Source organism: Macaca fascicularis, chromosome 16 (assembly GCF_037993035.2).
Source record: "Macaca fascicularis isolate 582-1 chromosome 16, T2T-MFA8v1.1".
Classification (NCBI taxonomy): domain Eukaryota; kingdom Metazoa; phylum Chordata; class Mammalia; order Primates; family Cercopithecidae; genus Macaca; species Macaca fascicularis.
Genome location: NC_088390.1, coordinates 58,478,801 through 58,491,724, shown reverse-complemented (window position 1 = coordinate 58,491,724; position 12,924 = coordinate 58,478,801). Strand labels below are relative to the sequence as shown.

The 12,924-nt window shown below is 38.5% G+C and overlaps 1 protein-coding gene across 13 annotated transcripts in view; it reads right to left on the bottom strand.

The window, feature by feature from the left end:
- SKAP1 (src kinase associated phosphoprotein 1) overlaps positions 1-12,924 on the bottom strand; it is a 329,438-nt gene that overhangs the window by 101,897 nt on the left and 214,617 nt on the right. The window contains exon 1 of one of the 13 annotated variants that reach the window (XM_074019393.1): positions 11,012-11,153. The exons of the other annotated variants lie outside the window; for them this stretch is intronic. The gene's annotated coding sequence lies outside the window, so the exon portion shown is untranslated. Of the gene's footprint in view, positions 1-11,011; positions 11,154-12,924 lie in introns of those variants that run through there. 13 annotated transcript variants of the gene reach the window in all.

Below are 12,924 nucleotides of genomic sequence, written 5' to 3'. Positions count from 1 at the left end.
CAAGTTAGTGTACACAGTGGTTTACAAATCAGCTGCATTTGCATTACCTGGGCACCTTAAAGATACCTCTAGAGCCTTGCCCCTGTTTCGCCAGATATCAGAATGAATTTCTGGGTCAGGTTATTGGAAATTTACATTTTTAACAGACTCCCTTAAATTATTCTATTATGCTTCCATGTTTGAGAGGGATCTTCACATTAGTGTCTCTCAGACCAGTAATTATACCATTATTTCAAAAAACAACTAATAATGTAGTAGGGATTATTGCAATAGCTGTTGTAAAAGCATACATGCTTACACAGGCTGAAGAAAGAAGGCTGCTTTTGCAGAAAGCAAAAGCAAATTAACAACTGGCACAGTTTGAGGAAGGGTACTACACAAGTAGAAGGGTGCTACACACTTTATGTAGTTGAAAGGGTTTCAGAAAATGAGTTAATAAAAAAACAGCGTAAGAAAGCAAGGAATTTTATGCTGAGACCTTCTAACTGTCCTGAAATATTTGAAGGGTTGTCCCATAGAAATAGGGAGTAGTGAGAGTACTAGGACTCACAAGCTGAAGCTAATGACAGTGGGGGTTTAGTCCAGCATGAGAAAGACCCTTCAGACCTTAGAGAGCTTCCACCTCCCCAGCCTTTGGGAGTAATGGTGGTCATGAGGTAGGAAGCCTCACCTCACTGCAGGGTTAAGCAGGGACTAAATAACCTAGTGTTAATAGATTCTTACACTGATGGAGAAGTTGGTTTTATCTTCTATAGTTCCTATTTTCTCTATACTCTCCTATTCATTCTTCTCTAAATACCTATGTAAAAAAAAAAAAAAACAAAGGCATACGTTACTGATACATACTTTACAATCAGAGAAACTGAAGTCAAGAAGCTGAGGTGAGTTGCCAAAAGCGAGGCACTTGCTAGCAAAGCTAAGAACAGATCTCTCCTTCCTGGTATTCTTCCCTCTTAACCCCCTTTTCCTCACCCTACAAACCATACAGGTGCCTCTTAGGAAACACTTAAGCACTTAGCAATATAGCCTGAAAACTGCTATTGTAGTCCAGTCACCTTCGAACCTAAAAATGCAAGTTCCTGGGCATGCCTCAGATTAACTGAATCATAATCTGTGCAGATGGAACTCAGGAATCTGTACGCCAGGTTGGGCACCACCAATTTAGACTTCTTTCCATCTGGAATAAGGGACAGGAAATCTGATAGTCTCATGTTCTATATACTATTCTTTGTAACTGCTGATTGATTTCTATGAGTTCAAAGATATCACCAGGTGGGTACCTTTTTGTGTAAAGATTTCAATGCTCTTGCTTTACATTTACATGGGCACAAATATTTATATAATGATCACAAGTTCATTTACAGAAGTAACAGATGGCTGTAAAGATGATATGAATGTATTTGAGTCAATGGTAAGGGTTCCACCGTGTATTTTACACGCCTGGGTAAATGTCAGCCTTTACCCAAATTATGGCAGCATAAAGCATATGGATATGGGAACAGTATGGGGTTAGAAAAAATTCCCTGCCCTTCTCATAGGCTCTGAGTAAGTATCCCATTGGATTAACTGGAGTCCACTTGATTGCTACAGTTTCAATAGCTTGTTCAGACATCGATTGCTGTCATGTCACTAGGAGAAAAGGATTAATAATAGGGCGCTCAGGTTGGCTCAATACTGCTGATAGTGCCTGACAAAAGACCGTTAGTAGGACTCCCATGGGGACACTGCCTGCATAGGAAAGCTACAAGCAACATCATTCAGGATTTCGCAGAATAATGATTAACTACAGAACTTCAGCCTACAAAACCCAACCAACAGTCCTATTATTTCCAAATAAATTCACTGCTTGATCTTCCTTTTCTTAGGTTCATAGATTATCCAGAATCAGAATGTCTAGTGGATATTCATAACCATTATTGTGATCTTATATAAGTCACTGTGCCTGGATTGTTTTTGAGAGATGCATTTCTGCCGATCCTGATCATGGAAAACAGCAAGAGACTAGAGGAGCTTCGTTTGGCAAGTGTTTCCTGAGTAAATTTTACAAAAGAAATGCTCCATCTCCAATGGGAACTCTGTGGCAGTTGTGGCTAATGGGTACCACAATCTGGGGAGGTCACCAGTTCTGGATATCACATTTGAAAAAACTCCATTTCAGCTATGGAAAATTAAATGGGGCTATTTTGCAATGGGTTTCAATGTTCAGTTGAGATTAAGATGAAGGAGGGTATTAAAAGGAAATGTTGATGACTCTTTACATCAATAGAAAAGAGAAAGGATGGCAGTGCTAGAATGTGTGGTTTTGTTAAACTGTATTGTCCCTGTTTGGTGAAGGTTTGGTGATGGAACTAGAAAGAAGGGACAAATTCTGACTTCTAGTAAAAACAAGAATAGTCTGTAATTTAAACAGATCAAATATAATACTATAAAATTTTACTGTACTAATTGTATAAAATATGGGTAAAATAAGATTACTGGCCAGGCATGGTGGCTCACGCCTGTAATCCCAGCACTTTGGGAGGTTGAGGCAGGCAGATCCTGAGGTCAGGAGCTCGAGACCAGCCTGGCCAACATGATGAAACCCCATCTGTACTTAAAAAGTACAAAAAATTAGCCAAGCATAGTGGCTTGCACCTGTAATCCCAACTACTAGGGAGGCTGAGGCAGGAGAATTGCTTGAACCCAGGAGGCAGAGGTTGCAGTGGGCTAAGATTGTGCCATTGTACTCCAGCCTGGGTGACAGAGCAAGACTGTGCCTTGAGAGAGAGAAAAAAAAAGGTTACTTATAGTGGCAGAAATACAAGCCAACAGCTTCTCTCTCTGCCTCCCCCAAGCTTATATGACAAGAGTTCAAGTTGTTTGAGTGTTTGGTTTTTTTGGCAGTGAAAGGTTTAAGGGCATTTATCTCTATAACTAGCAATTTAATAAGTACATGACTTCTTACTCAAGTGCATTTAGATAATTTTCTAAGTTTTCATAACAGCTTTATTTATTTATGCTTTAATGCCTTGCCTCTTAAGAGCTCAAGATGCTGGTTATTTAACATTTTATATTCAGATATGAGGATTAAAAAAGGCACTGGGTGCCATGCTGCTGTCTCCAATGATAGCTCCACTAAAAATAACACAATTAACTTGATGTCAGCCCTCAGCTTGTTCTTATATATAGGTTTCTTAAAAATATCCAGACTACTTTAATTAAGAGTCACAGAATATTTTAATTATTCCTAAAAGACTGAGTATACTCCATTGACTACCATAAATACATGAGATAGAAAGCAGTTCTCTAGGAACTTATATATGCTAATGATTATGTCACATTAATGGGAATATGGGCAGTTGTTTAGGATGAAATTGGTACAGGGCTAGACATGGATACCTGCGAAGAAAACTGAGGCCATGTGTCATCTGGCATGAGGGAAATGGCATCTGAGCCCAAGATATCAGAAATGCAAAATTCTGAAATGCAAGGTAATACGTTGTTCAGTTCAGCTTAATTTTAATCAGATGCAATCCAACCCTGGAAACCTTTATTCAGCATCTGTTATATGTCAGGGAATGTTCTGAGAGCTGTGGGGGTACCAAAATAAATAAGAAATACATTCTATGTTCAAGGCACTTTTTTTTTTTCTGGTAGGAAAGACAGTCAAATAAATAACCACAGAACGTGGTGAGTAAAAAGCAAAATTACAAATGTATGCATTAATACAAAATAAATGAAGGAGATTTACAGTGGCATGATATGGCAGAACAAGGATCAGCTTTGAAATCATTCAGACCCTGGTTTAAATTCTGGATATTTCAATTGCTTATCATAAAGCTTTTAGCCTTGGTTTTATGCTTTGAGAATGGAGATATCAATGTATTTTAAAATGCTTTGTGAAGATTAAGCAGGGTAAGATTTGTAAAAGTATCGAACATAGTTCCTGGCATGAGAATCTTAACAGGAGCTCAAGAAATGTTAGGTTTTTCCTTGTGTGTATATATGAAGGCTTCACAGAGGAGACAAAGACTGAGCTGGGTTTTGAAGGATGAATAGGAGTTCTCTAAGACTAATGGAACAATATTTGGAAAAAGAGAGATGTGGAAAAGTGGGGAATATCTGGTATTGTTGATATATAAAAAGGGAATGAGCGGCAAAGGGAACTGAAGATAGGGAGGTGGCAGGGATCTACAAAGAAAGAGAGAAATGAACAAAAATGTGTATACTTAGGGAACACCAGGGAATGTGTGACCATGGAGCATTCAGCATCACTATGGTTGAAGGTCCATAAAGTAACAAATTGTCCTAACTTGCTAGACAACTATTAAGTTTGAACAGTCTCAAAAGTTAGCTTTCATTTTTTTTAGTGAGTTCATCAACGTTGCTCACAGACTCCATTTAGTAGAAAGCTGCATAACAAGATCAACTACAACAAAACTCTGAATGCAGATGCAGTCATTTCATCCTGTGCTAAGGTAACCGATAAGTGGACAATAGCAGAATATCCAAGATGCTGCTGGAAATTGTGTTAAAGTAGGACAAGCATGGTGAGAGAGGTTTAATGACATGAAATCTTTCAGCAGTAAAGCTGAGGATGGCAAAGAATGTTGGTGTTCACCTCCCAACTCCAACTCACAGTGCTGACAGCTTAGCAAGTGTATGATGCTATTCCACTCCCAGAATAACATCACCCAGAGGCAAGTCTTGCTTGTACTTGGACCAGCAATCATAGCTCTTTCTCCTGCTTTGCTCATCAGGAGCCTATAGTCAAAAATACCAGAGAATACTAGAAGATCTGTTTTTCCTACAGTAGTCTGGTATGTAGCTCAAGGGACCACACTTGCTTTTTTTTTTGAGAAATGATCCATTGATTTAAGAGGAAAGCCATCCCAGGCTTTTGGGTGGAGCTACAGACACAATTTGAAGGATAAAATTCATGAGGAACCATCGGAAAAGATGTTGGGCCTTTTAAAAATAGTTACACTGGGTGTGATGATTGTATCGTTTCAAAGTCAAAGGAGAAAAATACATTCATACATAGAGTTAACAAGGTTAAGCAAAGCTCTTTAAAGTTGAAAATGCTTTCTGATATTCCTTCACTTATTCAATAAACATACACTGAGCACCTTCAAAGTTTTAGGTACTGGAGAGACAAAGATGAGTAAGATAACTGCTGTGAAGGAACTCAGTCTAGAGGAGAAGGGGACAGAATGTAAACAACAACTATAATGTAAATTATCATTTGTATTAAGGTTTCTACCAGATTCTTTGGGGGCACAGAGAGGGTAATTATTTCCAAATCTTGAATATTACGTTACTATTATTGGAATATACATTATGTAGAGGTTTATATACCACAGTAGGTTCTCAATAAATATTCCTTATATTAATAAATGAAAAGTAATCAATCCCCAAATATAAATTTCTCTATCATATTAGGTTACTTAATCACTTAACAAGATTACATAAAGAAATTTAAAGTACCTGGTGTGAATCTGGCAATCTATAAAATGCTGTGAGACTATGGAAGACTGTTTGCCAATGGAGGAGGAGGAACGAATAGGATGTTAACTGAGACTGTGAAGTTTGAGCTAAATCTTGAAGGAAGAGAAGGAATTCACCAGACTTACAAGTAAGAAACAGGATTCCAGACAAAGAGAAAAGTATCTGCTAAGGTGTGTAAGAGTGTGTTTTACACTTGATAAGTCATTTAGTATATCTGTAGACACAGGATGATTGTAAGGAGAGTCACAGGAGATGAGGTCAGGAAGTCAAAATAGTAATATCTACTCTATTGTCAAGTAGTTACATTGCTTACTATGTGCCAGGCACTGGGCCAAGCAATTCTTACGCATTGTATCATGTAATATTCAAAACAACAGTAAGAGGTAGGTACTATCATTATCTCTATTTTACAAATAAGGGAACTTGAATTTGGTGAGGGTAAGTGACTCACTCATGATCATACAACTATTAGGTCATGAAGTTGGATTTGAAATCCAGTTCTTTCTGACTCCAGAAACCATCCACTTACTTGTTGTTAGTTCCACCTTACATATTACAAGCATATTTGTTGTGCCCTAATCATTTCAGGTTCCCAAATACAATAAGAGAATGTCATAAAGATTTTCAGGGCTATGGTAAAATAAGGACTACAAGGTGATTTTTTTCCATAAAGTTATATCATTATTCAATATAAGAGACTTTATTCCTAACTTGTGTTCCTCCTATTTTCTGACATCAAAATTTTTTTTTTGGTGTGTGAAATTATGTAGCTAGAAGGTGGCAGTGATCTTAAAAATGTTCTGGTCAAAACTGAAAATTGTTAATCCTATGATACTGTTCCAAACCTATAAATCACTGCTCTAGGCCATGAAGCTATGCTGCCTTACTAAAGATTGTGTAAGCCATACAACATTTAAATTTATGCTACAAGCAATGAGAGGTTAAGTATTTTTAGCAGTAAAATTACAAAATTTGCATTCTAGAGGGATTACTCTTTTATTAGCATTGAGGATGTATTGGAGGAGGATGAAAGATAGGGAGATTAACTGGAAGATGATCATGGCAATCCAACAAAGAGTTGATGAGAACTTTGAACTAAAGCAAGAGGAGAGAGAAGGAATGGTTTTAAGATATTTTGAAGTGGTAAAGTCGGTGGGTTTGGTGACCAATGAAATGCTAGTTGTGCAAGAGAAATAGAATCTAGGACTATTCCCAAGTTTCCAATCCAAAACACGTTGAAGGGTGGAATAATTCCTAAGATTTTGTATACATGAAGACTGGGCTGGTGAAGGAAAGATAGATTGATGAGTTTGGTTTTGAGACAGAGCCTCTCTCTGTTTTTTTTTTTGTTTGTTTGTTTGTTGGTTTTTTTCTTTTTTGAGACAGAGCCTTGCTCTGTTGCCCAGGCTGGAGTGCAGTGGCATGATCTTGGCTCACTGCAAACTCTGCGTCCCGAGTTCAAGCAATTATCCTACGTCAGTCTCCCGAGTAGCTGGGATTACAGGCGCATGCGACCACATCCGGCTGATTTTTGTATTTTTAGTAGAGACATGGTTTCACCATGTTGGCTGGGCTGGTCTCGAACTCCTAGCCTCAGGTGATCCACCTGTCTCAGCTTCCCAAAATGCTGGGATTACAGGCTTTAACTTCAAGGACAATCAGGTGAATATGATTTTAAAATATTGATTATATCTCACCAAGTTTCAGGGGACAAAAAGATTATCTTTCATATAGTCATGAAACTTGACATAAGTTTGTTTATTCATTTATTTTGGGCTTTTGTTTGAGACAGGGTCTCACTCTGTGGCCCAAACTGGAGTACAATGGTTGATCACGGCTCACTGTAGCCTCAACCTCCCAGGCGCAAGCAATCCTTTCACCTCAATCTCCTGAGTAGCTGGGACCACAGGTGCATGCCACCATGCCCAGCAGTCTCCCTATGTTGCCCAGGATGTTCTCGAACTCCTGGGCTCAAGTAATCCCCCCACCTCAGCCTCCCAAAGTATTGGGATTACAGTCATAAGCCACAGTGCCCAGCTGACATAGGTTTAAATAGTCAAGGCCTAAAAAATAGACTTTACATCATGAAGTAAAAAATTGCAATAAGTGTACAAAATTAATCTTAGGCATGGATATGGAGCTCCATCACATGACTACTATTGTATTGTGATCCTTGTCACACATTATTTTTAAGATGAATCAAAGAAACAGTGAACTGGCAAAATGTTTGGAAGGCTAGTAAGTTATTTTGGTCCTGTCAGAAAGACCAAAATAATGGTTATAAAGTACTTTTTGAGATCTTCAAATGAAAGATGCCCAGAAAAAGACATTATTAATGTTGACTATGAAGATGTAGAGACAGGTATCTTTAGTTATTTGAAAAAGCTTATAAATAAAAGACAATGACTTAGTGACTTGAAAACAGAAATATCTGGCCTTACTTCTGAATTTCTATATGAATCATAACAAATCAAATGCACCCTTTAAAAATATGAACACTTGGGGTGACTGCAGTTTCCTGAAGACAGAAATGAATTTAACACAATAACCATCTCTGGACAGTGAAATTCACATTCCCCACCGCCACCAGCCCAATTAAAGGGAAAGAATTTCGACTTGACAATCTACCCTTCAGTATCTCAGACCCAGGCTGAGGGCAGATCTGGTGACCTCCTCCTGAATAAAAAGGGGAAGGGGATTGGGCAGTAAATTCTGTCCTGGCGAACATCAGCCCGGCAGTAAATCGGAATCCTCTCTGTGCCCTCTTTATTATCACATTCACAGCATGAAGTTATGAGCTTCCTCACAGCTCCTGCTATAAAAATGTGATGGATGGTAGGGAAACCTCAGGGAGTTAATCTATTCTTCCATTAAATTTTACTTTAATTGGTCTGTGAGTCAATCAGAAACTCACTAGACAGTGAATTAAGAAAGAAAAGAATGAAATAGAAAAAGAGCTTTCTTTTGCAGTTACTATATTATAATGCAGAATTATTCTTCCATTGAAAGAAAAGGGAGACCATTGGTCCATACAAATAATCCCTGGCTCTGTAAAGAAAATGAGAGAAAAACACCATGAATCCTACTCACTGGTGACATTAACACATATGACATTTACACACACTCACACGTATCCCACCAAGGAAAAGCAGGCTTCTCAGACCCCCTCCACCCCCACCAACAGTAATTAGAATGAGAGAGAGAGAGAATGAACTTGAATCATGGCCTCTAAGAAAATTAATACAAAGAAAAATAAGTTGTTGAGAACCTCTATCATCAGTAACATAACTCTATAGGTACAAAAGAAGGTAGATGTTAAAGACCAAAGATGGATCAGCTGAAATGTTCATGGATTCAGCTAGTAAAATGTTTGTGCAGTATTTAAGGCCATAATGGGCTCTGATAAAGATTCTCAGAATCTAATAATGGCCTCTCTGGACTTCTTGTCTAATAAGTGGAATAAGGAGCGAGCCAGCTTGGAATTGAGCATTGCTAGAGATGAGAGAGAAGCAGGGCGGGGGGGGGAGCCAAAGCTGCAAGAAAAATAAACCAGAGTAAAGGAGAAGAAAAACAAGAGCAGCCAGAGCTTTCAGAAGTGCTCCTGAGCTGACAACTGAAGTTTATGCCTTGAAATATATGATAATAAGGTTTTATGGGAGTGAGCCCCAGGGACCCAAATGTCTATCTGTAAACAACGGACTTCAGGGAAAAGCCAAGGTTTGAATAATGTACTCAGTCTCCACTCATGATAAAAAAATAAAAAGAGCAAAAAAGCAGTGAAGACAGGAAATAACTCCTTTTATTCTAACTGTAGAACCCTGAGTTGCAGCAAATGCCCTCTGAGGGCAAAGACAATTGACAACCAGTGTAGAAATACAGTTGTCCCATGTTCAGACAAGGAATTTAAACCTCAGCAGCCTCAAAACCTGAGGTTGTATGAGAAGAACCTAGTAAAGTGCTGCCTGTCCACCCTTCACATATGGGCAATATATGTCCAGAAACCAAATGGTTTATTGTGCAGGGTTGTTCCAGTGGAATTACTGGAGGGACATCAGAATGACCTAATCCTTGAAACACGTGCTATTTATCCCAGTGCTGCAAAGAGTTAAACCTGAAAGTGCCGCCTGTTCCCACTGGTTCACAATTCAGGCCAGGTTACCTAGAAAGATATTACCAACTGAACTCCACACATAGTATGATGGCTTCCTTTGAAGACTTGGGTCAGGTAAATCTCAAAGGTAGCCTTAAGCAACTACTAAACAATGAAAGTCCCTAGTGTACTCTGAGACTAAATCAGGTTGCCTTTAAAATTCTTCATCTTCGAAGACAACAGCTTTATCCTCTTTTTATAAATGTGAGGCCATGAGATAGCAAAATGCTATTTCTACTGGCATTAGCCCTACCTTATATATTAAAAAGATATTTGTTGTGCCCTAATCATTCTGGGTCCAAGATCATAAGGGACCTTGTTTCTTGGTGGGAGGCTATAGTGTGAAAAGGTTACTTAGTCATCACTAGCCTCTAGCAATGCTGGAACACCACACATGGGGCTCCTCAAACAGGAAGTCAAAGCCAGTTCTGACCCCTGGATGAACTCTGCATTTTCGGGCAAGAGGCCTGATGAATCTCCAGGGACAGTGCTGCCCTGTGTCTCTGTGTCCATATGTATGTGTTTACTCCTCTGTGTGCATGTGTGGAGGTGGGTGGTACTGAAGGGAAGCAGGGTGTGAAGGTTCTGGATAATTATGAAAATTAGATCTTTTACAGCAGGCTTCAAGCTCAATTTGGGCTGACAGCTCATGAACAGATCATCTGAAGTCTTAATAGGCCAGTGCTGGTTCAATAGTTGTATGGTTAAATCATGCACATTTGTGCCTCAGCTGACACAGAAAGCAGACCCAGATGCCTCACATGGATCATGCAGATAAGTCTATATTTAACATTCTTCCTCTCTTGGGGAAGGCCTAACAAAGCAAAACAAAACAGATCTAAAACCATGCTTAAAACTTCCACCAGCGAAAGAAACATTCCAGCATTCTTTTCACTATAAAACCTCTAATAGTAGAAATGATACATGATTGATAAAGTGATTCTAAATATACTTAATTCTGATATCTTTTCAAGATATTTCTGAACCCAGCAGTAACAGATATAATCTTCCAAACTGTTTATATTCAAAATCAACTGGCTGGAAAAAATTGGGAGTTTTTTCCATTTTTAGTTACCTGTCCCAAAAGCATTTATTCTCCTACTTTCCATTCTTTGGTGGTAGTTTTGTACAATGATGTCAAGATATCAAGGCTCCTGACACATCCTGAATTCTGAAAGAATGTGTTTCCTGAATATTCCTGATAATGGGCTTAGTATCAAAGGGGTTAATGAGGTTAAGGCAGCATTTCCTGCTTGAAGGACAACTGAGTCCAACAACATTAGAAGCATTTTCTTATTATTTTTCTCTGTGTTTGCAGTAACTGCTTCTCCTGGAAGCTTTACCTGGGGGAAGGGATAAAGCAATATCACTAACCCGCTTGGCATCTGGCTTCCAGTAGGGAAAGAGGCTCATCCACCTCACCCCTCGGGCTTCTTTAACTGAATTAGCCGTATTAAGTGCTTTGGTAGCCCAGGGAATGAACATCGTCGATCAGTGTGCCTGGAAAGGCATGTTTTCAGGGTATAATTCTGCCAGAGGAGAAAGGACTCCCCAGCACATGGGCCTAAACTGCAGAGTAACAGAGCCCTAAATCTCCAGTTACAGATTTACAGCCTCCATTCTCCTTCTTTACTGCAAATACAATCCAGCAGTAATGGTCTAACACAGCAACACCATCACCAACTGGCTGATGGCTCGCATAAAAGCAATGTCAACCAAAAACTATGAGTTTATAAAAGGGAACAAACCCTCAACAGTGACAAGAACATGAAACCCATTAACAATTTAAACACTCTCCATTTTTTATTTCCCACCTTGAAGCTATTATTGCTGATAGAAAGCTCCTCAGTGGAGTTAACCACTGCAAGGAAGGGTTAGGAAGCTAGCTTAACTCCTAAGACAAGGGGTTATGTGGTTTGAACCATTTGATGGTGTGGTTTTAACCTTTGTTAATGGGAAGGCCATTTGACAACCTGTAGTGCAAAATAAGGTCTTAGAATACTGTAAGTGTGATAGGATCTTCCCTAGTAGGTCTATCAAATTATTCTCAGGAATCACACTGAATAAATATGGTTGGAATTGGATTGGCTAGTCTATTGAATATGCCAAGACTTGAGCCTGTACTGTAAAAGGAATGGTAGAATATTTTTTGGAGAAAGTTCTGTAAAAATCAAGGATCAACTCTTGGCATTATAACAATAAATGCTTATATGAAGTTTTATTTCTGTGATGGCTCTAACTCTTTGAAGGAACATTGCCACCACAATATTTCCATTTTGCAAATTGACTATACCTGGGCTGTGATGTAAAATGTAACTCGTCACACACTATTACCTTCCGGTCTTTAGGTAATCAGATACAAACATTATAACTAATTTGCTCAACTTAACTACAGGACTCTCCCATTTAAAACAAATATTACTGTGGAATTCTCTGGTGAAAAATACTTGAGCAAGCCATCTCCCTCCCTGCCCTTTCAAATTCCCTGACTTCCCCTAGTAAAAATAAAAATAGGACCTTAAGGAGACATAATAAACCCATCATTGGGTGTTTTACCCCCAAAACAAAAATTCTTCCCTTTGTTCTATAAATCAGACAAACCCAATGGCAACAAGAAAGTTGTTCTCTTTGTGGTTTTGAGCTTTTTGCATATGTAATTTGGCAAACAGTTCATCTTTTGGAAATAGGATCTTAGCACTAAAAAGGAACAAAATTCTGTTTTCGCAAAGGGGAAAAAAAGGCCCTGTTGAAACGTGGTCACATATATCCATATGAATAGTGCCAAAGAACTTAAAGTCTCTGATTTACATATATTGTGCTGATTATTTGAGCATCAATGTAAAAAATTTAATCTGTACTAATGGGCCTGGGGGAAGCGCAAATAAAACCGAGGAATAAATACTTGTTTTGCAGTACAGTGAATGCTATTATATATATAAAACACAGGTTTCAGTGATGTATAAGCTATTGTATTCTAAAAATATTCCTACATTTTTGGCACTTTAAAAATGTATTACCTCACAAAGGACTATCAACCTATCTGCAGACTCTTAACCTGGGCTAGCATTAAGAAAGGAATCATTTCGTTCTGCTTTTGTTACAAGTACATAGATTTTGAACTGAGTAGATACTGCACCTGTTGGTTTTAAATGTCTCCTCCTCTAAGAAAAAGAAAGAAAAAAGTTTAGGAGAAGAAAAAGAAGAGATGTTAAATAAAAGACAAGAAACAAGGAACTAAGAGAATAAAATTATTTTCCCCACAGTGTGCAACGAAATCAAGCTACACT